The sequence below is a fragment of the Myotis daubentonii genome, chromosome 13, assembly GCF_963259705.1.
Source record: "Myotis daubentonii chromosome 13, mMyoDau2.1, whole genome shotgun sequence".
NCBI classification, from domain to species: domain Eukaryota; kingdom Metazoa; phylum Chordata; class Mammalia; order Chiroptera; family Vespertilionidae; genus Myotis; species Myotis daubentonii.
Window position 1 is genome coordinate 22,484,822 of NC_081852.1, and position 19,231 is coordinate 22,504,052.

General features: G+C 45.1%; 1 protein-coding gene across 1 annotated transcript in view; it reads right to left on the bottom strand.

Moving 5' to 3' along the window:
• LOC132214877 (core histone macro-H2A.2) overlaps window positions 1-9,726 on the bottom strand; it is a 42,292-nt gene extending 32,566 nt beyond the window's left edge. Inside the window, exon 1 of the mRNA XM_059662499.1 lies at window positions 9,282-9,726. The gene's annotated coding sequence lies outside the window, so the exon portion shown is untranslated. The remainder of the gene's footprint in view (window positions 1-9,281) is intronic.
• Between the last annotated feature and the right edge of the window lie 9,505 nt (window positions 9,727-19,231).

A 19,231-nucleotide genomic window follows, 5' to 3' on the forward strand; every position in this document is an offset into this window, starting at 1 on the left:
TCATTTATTTATTTATTTATTTATTGTTATTTTAAAGTGTTTTTATCGATTTCAGAAAGAGAGAGGGAGAGAGATAGAAACATCGATGAGAGAGAAACATCGACCGGTTGCCTTCCGCATGTGCCCGGACCAAGGACCAGACCTGAAACCTAGGCATGTGCCCTGACCTGGAATCCAACCAGCAACCTTTCGGTGCACAGGATGATGCTCAGCCCGCTGAGCCACAATGGTCTGGCTGCAAAGCGACTTTAAAAAAGAGAGAGCAGTCAGTCATTTGAGACTGGGAGCCGTGCTTATAGGCGCGCGAGTCACAGGTGAGGTGTAGTTGGGCTGATGGTCCATCTTGACAAAGGACCTGGAACTATGAGAGCGCTATTTGAAAGCTCTCTTTGAGATCATTCTCTTCAGAAGTAAACGAATCAAAAGGCTTTCATATACACATCGTCTTAAATCTAGAAATAACAGGTCTTATGGCTTTTTAATGATGTAATTTAAAAAGAACTTTACTGCTTTCTGAAATGTATACGAACATGAAATTCATAGTGTCATCCCCTAATGGATTCGTGTACTGTTTTAAAATCGTTGAAATTTATTCATTTTTAGTCCCCATGACATTTCCCTAATCTGTATAACATTGTGCTTCAGAATATTTTATATTGTAAATATTTATGAAAAAACGAAGTAGACACTGCAATGAAGCATCTTTACTCTTGTCAGTTGGAAGTTATCCTGAGGGAGAATAAAATGAGATGAAATAGAACTCGGTAGGACATATAGGGAATTCAATATAAATATATTCACTGTATGTAGAAATATATTTTTAAAGGGTACGAAAAAAAATCTCTTAGCCTTGCAACTAATAGAATTCTAATGTATTTTGGTGTGTTACCCTAAGTGCTGTATTAAAATAATAGTTTGTTAGTATTATTTTGTAGCTGTAAAAACCATTTGCAGTAATACTAGCTAAATCACTTGCTCTATTACACTTCCATTTATGAACTCCAAGGGCAAATCATTATTGCGCAAGTGATCCTTTCCAAACCATTTTCTTCCAAGGCCACCTTTAAGTGAATGAGAACAGTCAATAATTTTATCGTCCTATCTGTTAAAGCACATTAACAATTTATAATGTAAAGAGCTCTATCAAATGCAATTTCATCAAAATGACATGAGGATCAAATTAACCAAATTAACCATCCATGAACGTTAGAACCAAGCATTAACCCAATTTATTTAAATTATACCATTGGATTACAAATCATTCCCTTTTTAAAAAGTATTTCAAGTCATGTCCTGGAATAATCTAGTAGGAAGCTCAACTGCCGACACATTCTTTCTAACACAGAGGCAGAGAATGTGTGGCTATCTCGGGCTTTTAGAGGGAGGGGCATTTTAGAGGCAGCAGAGCAGAGGGTGGGAGCCTACAATACGGGGTGGATTTAGGCGTCTGCGGCTACTGCAGTATGCAGTGACTTTAACACGTCTTGTCTTCGTTGGTGTGTTGCTATTTCTTAGGAGAAAAGCACACATTGTTGATATACATTGTTTCCTTTTTATTAGCCTTATAGTATTTTCTACTCTCTCTATATAAAAGCCTAATATGCTAAGTGTCCAACTGAGCAGCCGACCTCTAGACCAGTCGCTATGACATGCACTGACCACCAGGGGGCAGAGGCTCCAACCGGAAGGTTAGCTTGCTGCTGGGGTCTGGCTGATTGGGACTGGGCGAGATAGGCCGGACACGCCCTGGAGCCCTCCTGCAATCCCTCCCCGGCTGGCTGTCCCTGACTGGCTGGCCCTGATCAGCCCGAATGGGAATGGGCAAGACAGGCTGGACACGCCCTGGAGCCAACCTCCTGTGGTCCCTCCCCAGCCTCTAAAATATTTCTTCTAATTAATTTCCTTTTAATGTGCATGAATTCGTGCACCAGGCCTCTAGTATAAATATATTTGGCTACTTGTGGTAAGAGCTGGATGAGAAATGACTGTATAAAAATAACTTTAGTGCTCCTTGAATCTGAGTTATAGTAATGCATCCCAGAAGAAAATGAACTGGTTTGCCTTCCTGAATCTATTTATTCATGGAAAACAAAATAAAAATAAAAACAAAACCCTTCACTAGGTGCAGCCTGGTCTCTTGTCTTTTTGCTTTTTGGGAATTGGCAAATAGGAACTGTGAGCAACCTGTTTTCTCGAAATCAAAGTTTCATATTAACAGTGAGGTTTACTGTTCTAAACGGCGGCCTGTCTCGCTTCTCTGAGCCAAGAGGAGCTTCTCAGGTGGGAGTGAGGGGATCTGGGAGGGCCCTTTGGGGGTGAGAGTGGGGGTACCAGTACCAGGCAGCAGTCCAGAGACACCCATGATTGCTGGGCAACTGAGTATATGGGGCGGGGGGAAGCGTGGGGCAAATCTGGGTTCTCAAAGCTACAACATACTGTGCTCTGGGTTAAGCAGAGGCAGCTGCCCCTTTCTCCATCCCTCTACCTGCCTGCTCTTCCCTACGCTGCCTTCCTTCCTGTCAGTCCTCAGGCAGTGGTTGCACTGTGGAGACAAGTGGCTGGGGGACTGTGGCTTCAGTTGCACTGTTTTATGCTAGTGGCAGGCAGAGCTGCTCCTGGTCACGGCCGTGTGAATCCCAAGAGCCTCTGGGCCCTGGCTCACTGAATCCGCTGCACCAAGCAACCACTAGCCATACCACGTCATTTCACCTGTGGGCGGATCTGGCTAGTCGTCTAGGGGGCATCATGGTGGGGGAATGGAAGGTGCCATGGACCAGAGCGGGGATGTGTGGGAGGGGGAAGGGGTCCATTTCTGTCTTGACCAGCAAATCAGCTGATTTTTCATAACTTCCCTTTGGCTCAAACAAAACCTTCCAGGAGCTCTAATATATCAAGCAGATGGAAGGAAGGGGATTGTGCTGGTTGGAGCTGGGAGGTGCCTGGGAACCTCAGTGGCTTGGTCCCCACATTTCCTGCCTTGAGTCTCTGAGGAGCTCTGAGCTCTGCAGAGCTGCACCTGAGAACCGCTGCACCAGCTGACCTCGGAGGGCCCTTCCAACAGGAAAAATGATGCTTTTCTATGAAGATGCTCAAACTGTCACTCCTACTGATCCCCCATCTGTTACCTACATTCACAGAGATGGAACAACGGGTAGAATTCAGTCACACCCAGGTGAGCTTTCCTTTGAAGTCACTATTTCATCACCCACCATAACCATGGAAAAGAAAAACTGGGCCTGAAAACGGCTTTATTTTGTTCTGGGACTGCTTCTCCTCCCACCTGGAGACAATGATCTACATTGTTTACTCCATAGCAGCAGGGGTGGGTGGGGGGTGGGGGGGAAATCCATGTTAATTGCAAAGGGGCAACACTTGAGTTCAAAGAATTTCGGGAAGACTGATCCATGTGGAAGTTTAGCACTTTGGTGTCGAACCCAGTGAATTATCATCTGATCTAAAAGTTTATGTTCTGTATTTTATAAGCTGCTGGAATTCACCTTTTTGTAGTCCACCACCACTATTTAATTTTCATGGTTTTATTGAGCAATGAAGGCAGCACAAAACCCCAGTTACATAATTCTGTGTATATACCATTTGCGGGCCAGTAAACACAGGGCCTGGGTTTTCCAGGGTAAGTTTGGTCTTATTTTTGTTGTATTTTTGTCCTGTTGTCATGGAAACACCCCAAACTTAGGCACCTAAACTATGTCATGAGGACTGCCTCTCCTCCGGAAACAACCCCCGAATATTTGGTCAGGCCATGTGTGGCGGGCGCTTTTGGGCTAAACAATATGGTGGCTGCAGCTAATTCTCCCGACATCCGCAGCTGAAGTAAACGTCCCTGTACTGAGCCTGGTGGCCCTGCCCGTAACTGCACACACACTTCTGTCAAAGCGAGAGAATTCTGACTTGAATTACTTACTCTATTCCAAGTCCAAATTGGCAATGTCAGTCAAAGAAATCGGGCAAAGTATGATGGATGGGGAGATGGATAAATGAACATTAAAGGCTTCGGAGAAACCACCAAATTTATCTTATTTAATACTTTGTGACAAGACGGCTTAAAGCACAGCGCTAGGGGCTCAATCTGATGCTCCTTATCTTTCTTTTGGCATAGTCAGACAAAACAGATGCAAATAAGGAATTTTAAAATAAAATTTGCATAATATTAAACAGCATTTGAGAGTCACTGGAATGCTGGCGGCTTCTTGTTCTCACCACCTGGACGGAAGGACATAGGGCTGAGGAGTAAGGGTGCTTGGGCTGCAGTCCTACCTCCACTACCCACCAGTTGTGTAGTGGGCGACCTTGGGCACATTCTTAACCTCTTTTCTGTAAAATGGGTATAGCAGTATATACCTATAGGACTAGGTATTATTTAATAAGTATCTTATGTAATACATTTAATAAGAATTAAGCAGGTTAATACATGTAAAGTGCTTGGAACAGTACCTGGCAGGTAGCAGGCATTTAATAAGCACTGGCTATTATGACTTATTTCCACAAAATAAAGGTTTAGCGAATAATTTTTAGGGAATGCTAACATTGTCCCTCCATTTCAAAAGCCACTACAGTAGACCCTTGAAATGTCAGGGTTAGGGGTGCTAATCTCCCAGCACAGTCGAAAATCACATATAACTTTTACTCCCCCAAACTTAACTACTAACAGCCTACTGTTGACCGGAAGCCTTACTGATAACATAAGCAGCCGATTAACACCTGTTTTGTATGTTATGTGTAGTATATACTATATCCTTACAATAAAGTAAGCGAGAGAAAAGAACATTTTATTAAGAAAATCGTAAGGAAGTCGGACCAGAGCATTTTCTCAGACTGTTGAGATCTTGCTTCCAGGCATGCCCTCTATTTGGCTCAAATAAACTCTTATAAAAATTCTCTACAGCTGTGGACATTCTTATGTCAACAGAGAAAATACATTTACAGTATTTATTGAAAAAAATTCTCATATAAGAGGATTTGAACCAGTGTTGTTCAAGGGTCAACTGTACTATATATCATATTACAGTGCCTGACAGTATGTGTATGAACACGAGACTTAAAACTCAGCAATATCTTTCTACACCACTGATCTTAGGAGTGGCAAAAAGGGGTGGTAATGCAATTTTAACCCTGGAAAAACTCTGAGACACACATAATCTACTGAGAACTATCATGACAGCGAATATTTCTGTTTTTTTCTTAAGGCTGGGCACTGTTGGGCCCTTCCTCGTCTAATCCTATATTTCCCGAATTCCATCTGCCTGAGAATTCACAAGCATTGCAATGTTAGAATCCTGGGATTTCACAAGATCATAATCTAACATTGAAAGGGGCTTGAGTGGTCAGTGGGTTCCCCTTCCTAATTTTAGCCACAATGAAAGGTGTGGCATGGGAGGGCGGTGGTCAGGAAAGCACCACACAGTCTGCGTGAGATAGATCGAGAACCAGCGCCCTAGGCCTGGGGCTGTTTTCCTGTCCTCTGCTGTGGGTTTTGCTACCCGTGGCACCTAGCATAGTGTTACGTCCATAATCAACGTTCAACAAATATTCCTTAAAGCGAGTGAATGAATAAATGAAACCAGCCTTAAATATTTGTTTTAAAAGCAGTTTTGAGACTTTTTTTTTTTAGGAAAATGTATTACCTTCTCAACCCTTATCTTTCTCTGCAGCCTAATTTCCAATATGTATCCCAGTGTGCATCCAGGAGAAAACAAACCTCCCCATTCTAAAGTTTTCACTACATTCCTTAAAAAAAATTATATATATATTTTTTATTGACTTCAGAGAGGAAGGGAAAGGGAGAGAGATAGAAACATCAATGATGAGAGAGAAACATTGTTTGGCTGCCTCACCCGGGCTTGTGCCCTGACCAGGAATCAAACCATGACCTCCTGGTTCATAGGTCCATGCTCAACCACTGAGCCACACCATCCCTTCCTTTTAAAAATCACCACCTTCCAATACCATTGTTAGAATTCTACTGGCTCGTTCTTTTCTTCTAAATCTAATTGAAGACATTCATAGAACCATCGCAGTGAAAGAAACTGTGACCTGTTCATTTAGTTCACTCCTCCATATGGACCTTAGAAGGGCAGAAATCAGCCTTGCAAGGGGATTTATATAAACCTGAGAAGAAAGAGGAGGAACGAGCTGGAGCTCTGAGTCTGCACCAGGCTTCCTTTCACCTGCCTTGTCCCCCAACCCCACTGCACTCTCTGTGGAGCCTAGTGCAAGCCCTCCCCTGCAGCCTAGCATTCTCCCCTCCCTTTCAAAATTGTTGGAGCATCTCACTTGTGACTTTTATTGCACATCATTAGTTACTCTTAACTTGTTAATTGTATTTTGTTATCCAATCAACTTATAAATTAATGCAAATTTCAATATTTTAATCATGGTTATGGGTGGGTATGAATATGACTAAATGCCTCGACAAGTCCTCCAATTCTTGTCTCTGAGTGGGTGTCTCATTCTACACACTCCCTCTCCATTTATGTATGCGTTTTTACTGACAGAAATGCATAGTTTCATTGTTTTTAAAATGGTACTATACAGTATGTATGGTTCTGCAATGTTTTTTTTTTCTCCATTAATACTGTATGTCTTGGTGATCTATCTGTCTCTGTATAGATAGACTTACTTCATTCTTTTTACCTGCTGCCTAATTTTCCAGAAGACAGATGGACCAGGTTACGTAGCCATTCCCTATCGTTGGCCATTAGATGTTTTCAATTTCAGAATTAGCAAAACCCTGCAATGACAGGGAATTACATAATCCGTGCTGGTGTGTGCCTGCTTCTCTAGGGTACATACCAAGAAATGGGAATGCTGGGTCACAGAATGTGCACGTTATAGATTTTCAGGGTGCCAAACTGCCCTTCAACTTAGCTACACCAATTTACATGCCTGTCAGCAGGACATGAAGCACCAGTGTTCCCACCAGCTTGCCAATATTAATAACTTTTGACCTTGTTTTCCCTGCATATATATTTTATCTCCTAGGTTTGGGGTTGAAAACCCTGAGAGCAGACCCATGATGACTTCATATTTGCATATCTTCCCGTATTCAGAGGTGTTGAGTAATTGGTGTTCAATAAATGCTTGTTGAAGGATCTCTAACCGTAAGTTCTTTGCTCGTCTCTGTGCAATACACACAAAAACATTCTTAAGAAAGTTGGTTGGATTTCTGTACATACTTCCCTCTGAACAAGTTACAGACATCTTTCATCTAAAGCTGCCTAAGACAGGATTCCCTCCTGCTTTGCCGGCAGGAGGCAGTGAAAACAGACCTGGTTTTCTCAGACAATAGATGGCAGGGTGTTCCACCCACTGGGAAAGAGCAGACTGAAGGCGCCTTAGAATTCCTGGGAACCAGACAGAAGACAGGATGAGGGAGTCAGGTCAGAATCTTGGAACATTCTGGATCCAAGGAAATAAATTATTTTATAGAGTTTCAAAAGAGAGGAAACTATTAATAATGCCTAAAGTATGGCAATAAATGGATCCAGGTGAGGAGGAACTGTGACAGGGTAGGAAACACTGGAGTGGAGAATTGGGCATATTTTTAAAGGAAGTTTAGAGAGAGGAAAGAGGTTTTTAAAGGTGTGAATGGCAGATAGTGCGTTTGTTTGTTTATTTATATGATAATCATGGGCCAAAGCCTTTCTAAAACTCCATGAACGCGACTCCCAATGATGGCACTCCGAACGTCACATGGAAATGAGCGTTTTCCAGAATGGTAAGAGATATCTTTCAATAAAATATGAACAAATGGAGAATTATGAGTAGCTTAGTTTGTGTTTCACAAAGGAACTGGTTCTAGACGAGAAACAACATAAGCGAAGACACATTTCCGCTCTTAGGAATGTTTCTTTTTCTCTCACCAACTGCGCAGCCCAGCGAGGGTACAACTGCCTTTCGGCATGAACACCAATGTGGAAAGCAAGTGCTCTGGGGGACTGACGACCCCTCCGGTGCCTGCGGTCCGGGGGCCCTGCTTTGAATCCCCTGGAGACCTCAGACCCCCGGGGCTGTTGGGGCACCAGGGCTGCCTGTGCCGTCGGGCCTGTGAGGCGTCACATCGCTGCACCCCCCAAACACACGTGGACCGCGCTTGGGGTTCTCGGCCCCTTTCTCTTGCCCTTTCGATGGGCTGTTACCGATAAACCCAGCAGCGAACGGGCCTAAGTCAAGCCCGTGGTGGCCGGATCAGCGACTGGAAGCTCCTGGAGGAGGGGCACGTGGCCCTTTGGGGGCTCCATGCCCTTTTGGCCGCTCCATGCCCTTTTGGCCATTGTTGTGCGGAACAAAGAGGGCAGGAGCGGAGGGCGCCCCCACGAGGAAAGGCGGGAAAGGACGCCGCGGGCACGATGCAGCAGGCGGGCGAGGCTGGAAGTGGGGTGCTCCTGGCGAGAGGGCTGGGGGCCCGGGGAGGGGGGGCCGGCCGGTGCGCCCGCCGCGGGCCGCCCCACCCCCTCCCCCGCACGCGATCGCACCGCAGCCACTTTACTTTTAACCCCTTTCCTTATTATTATCATCTTTTCCCGCGCAAAGCCGGAGTCCGGGGCTGCCCCAGCGAACCGCGCAGGAGCCGCCATTTCCCGGGGAAAGCGCGTCGCGCGTCGGCACCGGGCGCCCCGGAAAGGGAACCGGAGGGGAGTGCCCGGCCCCGAGCCCTCCTCCGCGCCGGCCGGGCTCCCGGCTCTGGCGTCCTCGCCCCCGGGGCTCCGGTCCCTTCCCTCCGCCCGGCGCCTCCGCGCTCTGTCCATTGTCAGCCCGCAAAGCCGGCGCCCGGCCCGCCACCCTCCGAGGCCCCCGAGCGGCCCTGCGGGCTCCCGCGGCCCCGGCGCAGCCCCCGGCCCGCGCGCCGGTCCCCTCGGTGGCGGGGCGCCTCCCTCCTCCTCCTGCGCCCCGAACTCTGCATCCCCAGGAGCCGCCCGCGCCCTCCGCGTCCAGCCTCGCCCGGGGCCCATCGCTGGACGCGCATCCCTCCTCCGCCCTCCCTCTGCGCCCGCGATGCCCGGCTCCTCACCGGCCGCAGGAATTTCACCGCTTCTTGACCGCCCCCCACCCCCGCCTTATTTCCTGGGAAGCAAGTTGGGCAGCTTGATTTATACATTTTTCTTTTTGCGGGCAGAGTCGACTATCCCGGGTGCACCCGCAGGGGCTGGGCAGCGGGGAGAGGCGGGGGGTTCTCTCCGGCCCCTGCACGGTTCCCGCGGCCGGTTTTGTTTCCAGACCCCGAGGACCCCCGAACAATAATGCCATCGCCATGGCGGGCTCACCTGGTGCTGCGCCGCCTGCTCCGGGCGCCGGTGCCCTCGGCGCGCCCTCCCCGCGCGCAGGTTCGGCCCGCGCGGCGCCGGTGCGGGGCAGGACTCTTCGCCTTTCTTTAGGTCCTATCTGTGCGTGTCAATGGCGGCAAGCAGCAGTTCTCCGGGCCGCGGATAGCAGCGGGGGGAGGAGGCGGAGGGAGAAGGGATTGCTCCTTCTCCACATAACCACCTCTAGGAGGAGTTGCTCTGCCTCATCCCCCGCCAGCCCAGGCTCCGCGACGGGTCCAGGGCTCTCCGTGGGGCTTGATGAGCTATTGTCCTGCAGGAGCATTAATGAGGGCAGCGCGCGGCCTCCGCGGCGCCGGCGGACCTGCCGGGCGCTCGGAGGGCCCCTGGCTAGGACCAGGCTTCTCCCAGAGCCGGGACCGGCGCTGTGGTCGCGATCCAGAGGCTGCTGGATCCACCTTGGGTGGAAGAAGGTGTGGGCGATCACGGGCAGTTCTGGGGAAGGCCTGAGAAGATGAAAGCAAAAATTGCCACCTTCGATGGGCTCGTGTCCTTTAGTCATAATAAATACAGTAACGTTCGTGTCCATCACTGGGACGACAGCCCAGGGTGGCCACAGCCACAAGAACTGAGAATTTATGTCCACGCCTGTGGGCTTTTTTATAAAGTAAGACCGATTTAGAATCCAGCGTTGCGTCATATTTGGAGCAGCAGATGTATGTTTTGGTGATTATAACGGCATGGACATGATTTTTAATTCAGTTGCTTTACAGTATGTCAATTTGTAATATTTCAACTCTTACTAAGTGTTAACACAAGGCTATTGTCCTAAGGACCAATTTTTATTAGTTTCTAGGAAATATTTTGATATATTTTGATTTAAATATGTTTTTGACAATATCAGGTGTGATAATGGGATTAGTGGTTGGTTTGTTTCTTCTGGAAGCCAGTCTCTTCTTTGTAACCTGAGATGTTGGCCAGGGCTCTATGGCTAGAGGGGTGAGTCAAAGGAATTTGTTTAATTTCAGTGGGAAATCCTAACTTGCTATGGACTATCCACACTTCCTCTGATTTCTTCTTAATAAAGGACTGTGAGAGGCAAAATTTTTGTTTATCCATAAAAGAGAAACCCACAATTCTCTAAGCATTGAGCAAATGTATGTGTTTTAAAGCTTCTCCCGTTTGGTAGTATTGTGTATATTTGCCCCTATAAATTTGTAAATGTTTAGGCTATGGGGAATCTTGGGGTGACTGAGAGCCTCCAATTGCTTGAGTGGGAAGAACCCGAATGCCCACTGCCTTCTGGATTCATACTAGTTGATCAGGGCTGTTGAGGTGTTTAGTAGATAGCGCTTTAGACCACGTGCATTTTAAACAAGTGTTTGGGAAGTCAGCTGACTTACCCCAAAGATCATGGATGCATCATAAAGGTACAAGTAAACCTCACACTGTTTAAATCTCATCTGGTTTCTCAAACTCTCCTGGACTCAGTGGACTCAGTTTAGTGAGGTTTCCTCCACTCTCCTTCCTACTCTTTACCCTCTCTCTAGATGACTTCACTGTCTTTGTCTTTGACCTGGTACTCTCTAGGTCAGAAATCTAGTCGGGAGAAAGCCCTCTTTGCCCAAGACTTATATTTAAAGGGTTTCAAATGATCCCCTGGGCATCTTATAATGGTTTCAACTTCCTCTTCCTATAGGAAGCGCCTCACTCTCGTCTTACAGAGATTTCTGGTGCCCATTCTTGATCATCATTAGCCTCCAGGCCAACATTCAGGAGGGTTCAGGAGCCTTTTGGGAGTGCTGGAGAAATGATCCAATCAGCCAGGCTGACTGAGATATCGTTTAATAATTTATCAATGTATATTAGATTCACATTCTCCCTATAATTTCCCAATACAAATGACAGGTGTGGTCATTTTTATGTGCATATTATGTATCTCGTTTCATCCTAGCATTTTGTTTAGTGCTATTCTGAGAAAACCTGGGTCTAAGAAACTTGTCAGGATTCTCCCATGTCCTACAGGTTAGTTTCTTTAAATAGATGATATAGTGATTTATGCAACTCAGAGAATCAAGGAGAATGTCAGCTTCATGATCCTGTTGTTCTTAGAAGGGGTCACAGAGTTCAAGCTTTTTATGTTATAGGGAGAGGTCTGGTATTCAGGTGGGTGAAGTGACTCACCCAAGGCCACCTGGGTAATTAGCGGCAGAGACTCTGGTGCATTACCATATACGCAGCTAATGTTGTTTCCACCAACTCCAAACTTCTCAGGATGTATATGGGACAAATAGGCAACCTAATATGCAAATGTAGTTAAATTATAGCTATTTAATATTGAACATTTGACACATGAACCAAATTTAACACAGATAATATTGTGTAGTTAAAATTAAAAATAGTCAACATGACTATCAACTCATCAGTAATCTTGAGTTTTGTAGTGGCTTCCAGCTCAGGGAACCTCTGGCAAGGTGAATAATTGTGACAATAATGAACACGTATTGAATACTTCCTATGTGCACTGAGCTTTCCCCTTACCAGCTCATTTAATCCTTACAACAACTCTATGGGGTGGGCACTATTTTCTCCCTTTGGCAGATGAAGGAACAGGCAGAGAACGGATGAGAAACGTGCTCACAGTTGGGAAGTGGCAGGTTCGTGCTCTTAATCCCTGCCTTAGTCTGGTGGTATGGATGTGTTTATTCTGTTTCAACAAAGGAATTTTGTGATTAGTCACATTATTGAACCATTACATATACATATCCTTGGACCTTTCCCAATACATATCCTCAAGCAGTCAGCAGAAAGACTAATTATAGGATGTTTGCTTGATTACTGTTGCACTGGAAATACTTCCTTAACCTTTGACCTGTATGTGTGGATAATATTATGAATAAATGTATTGATTGTGTGTTGACTCCATTAGCAACAAGGATGTCTAGTAAACATTTTACTGGGATGCAGGATGGACTTCTTCTCCACTTAGAGACAGGCATGTAGCATGATTTAGATACTGAACAAATTAATCAACCATGCAATTAGATTCATATTCTATTAAGTCTACTCGTAATTCAGTCACAAAATCACCTATTTAAAAATAGCTTCATGATTTTTGTCCCCCCCAAACCTTTTATTTCTCATGAGCCAAATTTATGATGTGTGAAGTGAGTGGGTTTTTATTTTCCATGATTAGTCCTAATGTAGTTTATGGCACCTATTATAATTGGCGATCATTTTACCCTTCTGAAGTCTTGTTATGCAATCAGCCTATTAATTTCCTGACCCTGGGCTCTTCCAGAAAGACTATGCCATGTGGGTATGTATTGATATCTGACATATGTGTACACGATTTACATATCCAGAGTCTTTTTGTTTGAGGTTTCTCATCTTCTTTGAAGTAACCTGAGATTTCCTGGGAGTATTATAAAAGCAGATGGGGATCATTGGTTTAAGCTCTTCTTTGAATGTAAGAATTAAGGAGAATGTCAGGTTCATGATCCTCTCCTTCTTAGAAGGGGTCACAGAGTTCAAGCGCTTTATGTTATAGGGAGAGGTCTGGTATTCAGGTGGGTGAAGTGACTCACCCAAGGCCACCTGGGTAATTAGCGGCAGAGACTCTGGTGCTTTTCCATATACGCAGCTAATGTTTCCACCAACTCCAAAGTTAGGCAATGCTAGACGTTATATTAATTCCATCAAGGCACCAACTGGCATAACTCTAGATAGCAAGTTGGGCCCTGAGGTTATACGTGCAGACAAAGCACCTAGCTAAATGGTACTCTTTTATTCCAAGACATAAGTACAGCTTCTAAATGTACCTTGTAGCCTGGAAAATACTAGGCAATCTGACTTAACATTTTTTATTAGCTAGAAATATGCAAAGTCTTTTCTAACCTGAAGATACGCTTTTTTATTGATTTTAGAGAGGGCGGGAGAGAGAAACATTGATTTGCTGCTCCCATACATGCCCCAAAGAGGGGTGGAACCCGCAGCATAACCCGCAACCTGGGTATGTGCCATCACCAGGAATCGAACTCACAACGCTTTGGAGCACCGGAGGATGCTCCAACCAACTGAACTACACCGGCCAGGGCTCCTGCTGTTATATTTTAAATAGCGAACATGATTGACGCTAAACATTTATTTCCATGATCAGAACCGGTGGCATTAGGATCTTACTCATTTGTGGAAAGAAATAATGTCCTTAAAGAAACAGGCAATCATTATGCTAACAAGGCCCATTCTTAGTATGGCTGGCTAAAACAAACATCTTCCTCCCTAACAAAGGAAGCACTTTACTAGTCCTGGTCCTAACAACTACAACATCACCATACTTTGCAAGTAATAGTTTCTGCTCCTAGCGCTTTGGATACTAAGTCCTGACCCTTTGGTCCTGGAAAAGGGGATTTAAATGAGTGGGAACGTGTTTATAGATGTGTATCTATGTATATACATCTGTATAGGAATAAATAAATATTTGATGTATGTGTTACATGTGTGCACTTTATAAGATGGGTAGTGACTCAGACTATAGTAGGCTCAGAGTTAAGGCTGATTTGGATTTTAAAGGAATCTGCCAAATGTTTAGTGTTTAACCCATGAACTATTTTGCAAAGGAAAATGACATGTTTTAGGTTTTTAAGAGAAATATATTGTCACCTCCAATTACATAAAGTTGTGGTTAGGAAAATAAGGCACATAATGTCATTAAATTTAATGGAAGCAGAACCCGGAGCTACGGGGAGTGTGCCAGTTGGTGCCTGGGTCTGTTGGGTGCCGAGCTCTCTGGGAGATCAAACTCTAGGCAGAGCTCTTTGCAGCACTGCGCTGGGGAGTGGCAGCACGCAGCCGGGGAGCCTGGACCTTTGCATCTGTGTTGGGAGATCTGTGCAGTGTAGCCTCGCACCTAAACAAAATTGCTCTCTATAATTTAGATCAGTTCCAGAGAATGGGGGCATTGATTTTCCAAGTCTACAAAAGCAGAATACCATAGTAAAACTATAATTTATTTATACAAGTGGTGTGTTTTTACAAAGGCCATCTGTCAGTTGACTCTCTGATCTAAAACAAATCTGTTTGTTCCCCAGAAGAAATAACATGTCTGTTGAAAAAACGATACGGACGACAGGCTGCCCAATCCACCAGCCATTGTGTAATAGTAACTATTTATGATATATTTACATCTGAGGGAGTGCTGTGAGTGGAAACTATTACTTGTAAAGTATGGTAATTAATTTTTCATTGCTTCAAAGCCAAGACATAGAGCCCAGTTGCATTTATTAAGATTGCTGCACAAGAAACATGTTTCTTCTGGAAAGTATATCTAAATAAAAGCATTCAGAGAACTTTGGCCACACAACAGCTCAGTGCTCTGATGGGTGGGCATAGGCCCGTGTACTTGAACTCAAGCCCTGAATTCTCCTGGAGGACCGAGGACAAATCACTGAATGACCATGGCCACTTGATCTCTAGGCATCGTTGATGGCCCTTATTAAAAATTAGATCTTGCCCAGCCGGCGTGGCTCAGTGGATGAGCATCAATCTAAGAATCAGGAGGTCACAGTTTGATTCCGCATCAGGGCACATGCCTGGGTTGCAGCTCGATCTGCAGTGTGGGGTGTGCAGGAGGCAGACGATCAATGATTCTCTCTCATCATTGATGTTTCTATCTCTCCCTCTTCCTCTCTTAAATCAATAAAAATATATTTTTTAAAAAATAGATCTTATCATTAACTAGAGGCCCGGTGCATGGCAATCCAGGAGCCCTCGGGGATGTCCAGCTGATGGCTTAGGAGCGGACCTAAGCCATCAGTCTGACATCCTTAGTGCAGTGGTGGTGGCGGGAGCTCCTGCATTGAATGTCTACCCCCTGGTGGTCAGTGTGCGTCAGAGTGACCTGTTATTCCACCGTTTGGCCTATTTGCATATTAGCCTTTTATTATATAGGATACTAAAAAAAAGGACTCTAGGCTGAAAGAAAGAAATGGAAGAGAAGGGAAGGATCCCTCTTCCAGTCCCCCTACACACAAAGGAGACACTCGAGTGAATGCTTATTTATTTAATTAATTAAAGATATTCTTTTTTTATTGTTTTATTGCTTAAAGTATTACAAAGGGTATTACATATGTGTCCTTATTTTTTCCCCCACCCTTGACAATCCCCTGGCCTCCCCTATCACCCAGTGTCTTATGTCCATTGGTTATGCTTATATGCATGCATACAAGTCCTTCGATTGATCTCTTACCCACTCCCTCTGTCCCCCAACCCTCCCTGGCCTTCCCGCTGCAGTTTGACAATCAGTTTGAGGCAGCTCTGCCTCTGTATCTATTATTGTTCATAAGTTTATGATGGTCTTTATTATCCATGAATGAGTTAGATCATGTGGTATTTTTCCTTCATTGACTGGCTTATTTCACTTAGCAGAATGCTCTCCAGTTCCATCCATGCCATTGCAAATGGTAAGAGTTCCTTCTTTTTTACAGCAGCATAGTATTCCATCGTGTAGATGTACCACACTTTTCTAATCCATTCATCTACAGATGGGCACTTAGGCTGTTTCCAGATCTTAGCTATGGTGAATTGTGCTGCTATGAACATATGGGTGCACATATCCGTTCTGATTGGTGTTTCTGGTTTCTTGGGATATATTCCTAGAAGTGGGATCACAGGGTCAAATGGGAGTTCCATTTTTAGTTTTTTGAGGAAACTCCATACTATCTTCCATAGTGGCTGCACCAGTCTGCATTCCCACCAGCAGTGCACGAGTGTTCCTTTTTCTCCACATCCTTTCCAGCACTTGTTGTTTGTTGATTTGTTGATGATAGCCAGTCTGACAGGTGTGAGATGGTACCTCATTGCTGTTTTGATTTGCATTTCTCGGATGATTAGTGACTTTGAGCATGTTTTCATATGTCTCTTGGCTTTCTGAATGTCCTCTTTTGAAAGGTGTCTATTTAGGTCCTTTGCCCATTTTTTGATTGGATTGTTTATCTTCCTTTTGTTAAGTTGTATGAGTTCCCTATAAATTTTGGAGATTAGGCCCTTATCAGATATTACGTTGGCAAATATGTTTTCCCACAAGATATTCTTTTTATGTATATTTTTATTGATTTCAGAGAGAAGGGGAGAGGGAGAGAGAGAGAGAAACATCGATGATGAGAGAGAATCATTGATTGGCTGCCTCCTACACGCCCCTTCCCCTACTGGGGAGTGATCCCACAACCCGTCATGTGCCCTTCAGTTCGCAGACCAGTGCTCTATCCACTGAGCAAAACGAGCTAGGGCATTTTATTTATTTTGGAATGGAATATAATATTTCTTAATATGTACTCTCATCAAGAAACCAGGCTAGGTCACATGAGAGGTACAAAGAGGCATTTTCTTGTCTCTCAGGAAATTTGCAATCTACCTGATAACTCAGGACATGGCAATCGGTATAATAATCACCTTGAAATTAATAATGAAAAATAGTTAACAAGACACCCTTGGCCGCTTTGCTCAGTAGTTAGAGCGTCAGCTCACAGACCTCAGGGTAGTGGGTTCAATTCCTGGTCAAGAGTGCTTGCTTAGGGGGGGCAACCAATCCATGTGTCTCTGTCATGTCGATGTTTCTCTCTCTCCCCTTCCTCCTCCCCCTCTTCTACTCTCTCGAAAAATCAATGGAAAAAATATCTTCAGGTGAGGATGAAAATAAAGTTAACAAGAGTCAGGAGTAATCACTGAACACTTTTCTTAAGTTAACACTGATTCTTACATTTTGGTTTTCCAAAGTATTCTTAAAACTAGTTTAACCAGGTACTCCCGCCCACCCCAATTTTATTTACTTTTATTATTTTTCAAACATTTATAAATAGGCAGTACTTGACTATGATACACAAATCAAAAGGTGGGAAGGTAGATGGTCTAAGGCCGTGATCGGCAAACTGCGGCTCACGAGCCACATGCGGCTCTTTGGCCCCTTGAGTGTGGCTCTTCCTAAGCCTTAGGAGTACCCTAATTAAGTTAATAACAATGTACCTACCTATATAGTTTAAGTTTAAAAAATTTGGCTCTCAAAAGAAATTTCAATCGTTGTACTGTTGATACGTGGCTCTGTTGGCTAATGAGTTTGCCGACCACTGCCGTAGGTGGAAGACCTAATACGGGGAGCCTTGAAACAAGGGTGAGGGCTTGGTACTGACGTCAGTAAGCAGTGAGATCTTGGAGCTTCCCATGGATAGGGCGGTGGACAGTCTGAGAGCCACATTTTTGGAAGATTCCCCTGACAACTGTGCATGCTCTATGGATGGTGGTGGGGAGACCCTGGAGCAGAAAGACCGGCCCTTCCCCACCTGCTGGAGCAGATCCCCCCTTAGCTCCACTGTCAGCGGAATCACTTCTCCCTTTCTACAGGGAGGCAGCATTATTTCCCCTCTTGTATACCAAGAGAGCCAATCACATTTTTCAAACTAAGGGATGTGCATTGAAATCAGCATTTTGAACGAGAAAAGATGAAGAACAGCCCATCACAAAAATCACTGAAATTTACCTGGGGCACCTTCTTCCCTTCCCTCTCCAGCCTTCTCCGAGAATATCGCTGGCAAGAGGCACACTTACTTCACAGCCTCAGACAGACCTGTCTTCTAACCTTGTCTTGCGGGCCCTGAGTCACACAGCTGGTTAGTGGCCTGGCAGGCATCAGAACTGGGGCTTTGTGGCGGAGATTCTAAGTTCTTTCCATTCCACCTCACTGGCCCAGTTAATCACTCTCCATCACTGTGTGTGTGTGTGTGTGTGTGTGTGTGTGTGTGTGTGTGTGTGTGTGTGTAGCATATCACATCACAGGCTAGAATAGACTCCCACATATTTCAACATAAGAATTTTTGGAATTGGTTTTATGTGGAGAAACAAAAATGGCCCAATGTCTTTATTTGCACATTTATTTTCATAAAAGGATACTCTTTAAAGAGGCATATTAAATGGGCCTGTCTAGACTCTTCAGGTATATTCATAGAGCTATGACTGACAGATTGTGTCATCACTGTTTGCTGACGGAGCTCTCTGTACAAAGTCGCAGCAGCCTGGCCTTGGAGAGCAGTTTTTCCAGGAGGCCCCGTTGTCTTTCTGGCTCACCATTCTGCCTCTCACCATTCTGCCTCTCACCGTTCTGCCTCTCACGGTTCTGCCTCTCACCGTTCTGCCTCTCACGGTTCTGCCTCTCTGGTCGTTCCTTTCACCCAGCTCACGCCATGAGGGTGTGCGCCACTCTGTCCTGTGCCGATGATCATAAAACTCAGTGTTCTCAAATAATAGGACAAGGAAGCAAGGAGAAGCTTACTTAGAGCTAGAGGGGTGGTCACCATTAAGATCCTGAGGAACCTTCAGAACAACGGCCCTGCCAACGGCCCTGGCAGCTGCTGCTCGCGGGATGAGACACCACCGGCCCAGAACCAGCCAGTGCCGAACCGCAGGGCTGCCTGCGCTGCTCCAGAGTGTTTCTTTCTTCCCACAGTGGCTGCTGAAACGCAGGCTCTCGGAATCCTGCTCTAAAGGGGCCGCCGGGGACCGGGGCTATGAAGGGTTATTGCTAGTGGTCCTCTGTCTAGGAAATGATTGCAGGACCGCATTATCCATCTTTGCGCTGGCGTAAGGGACTGCATGCATTACTGCAGAGTGTTGCCGTGATATATATGTTTGCGTTGGTAACCCATACGGTCATTTGTAATGAAAATGATGTCCAGGACATTATGGTACATAACCCGCAGGAGCAAATGTTCACCTCTCAGAGGCTCTCATTCTTTAAAGAATAAATTCTGTAGTCGAACCTCCACATGTACATATTTCTATTTTCCAAGCCAGAGTGAATGTTCAGATTACTGTTAGCGCACACTTATGTAGCCTTAAAATGGTTATGGGTATTAATGAATCAGTTGAATTCAACTGGGACTATTTAAAATTTTCTTATATTGCTT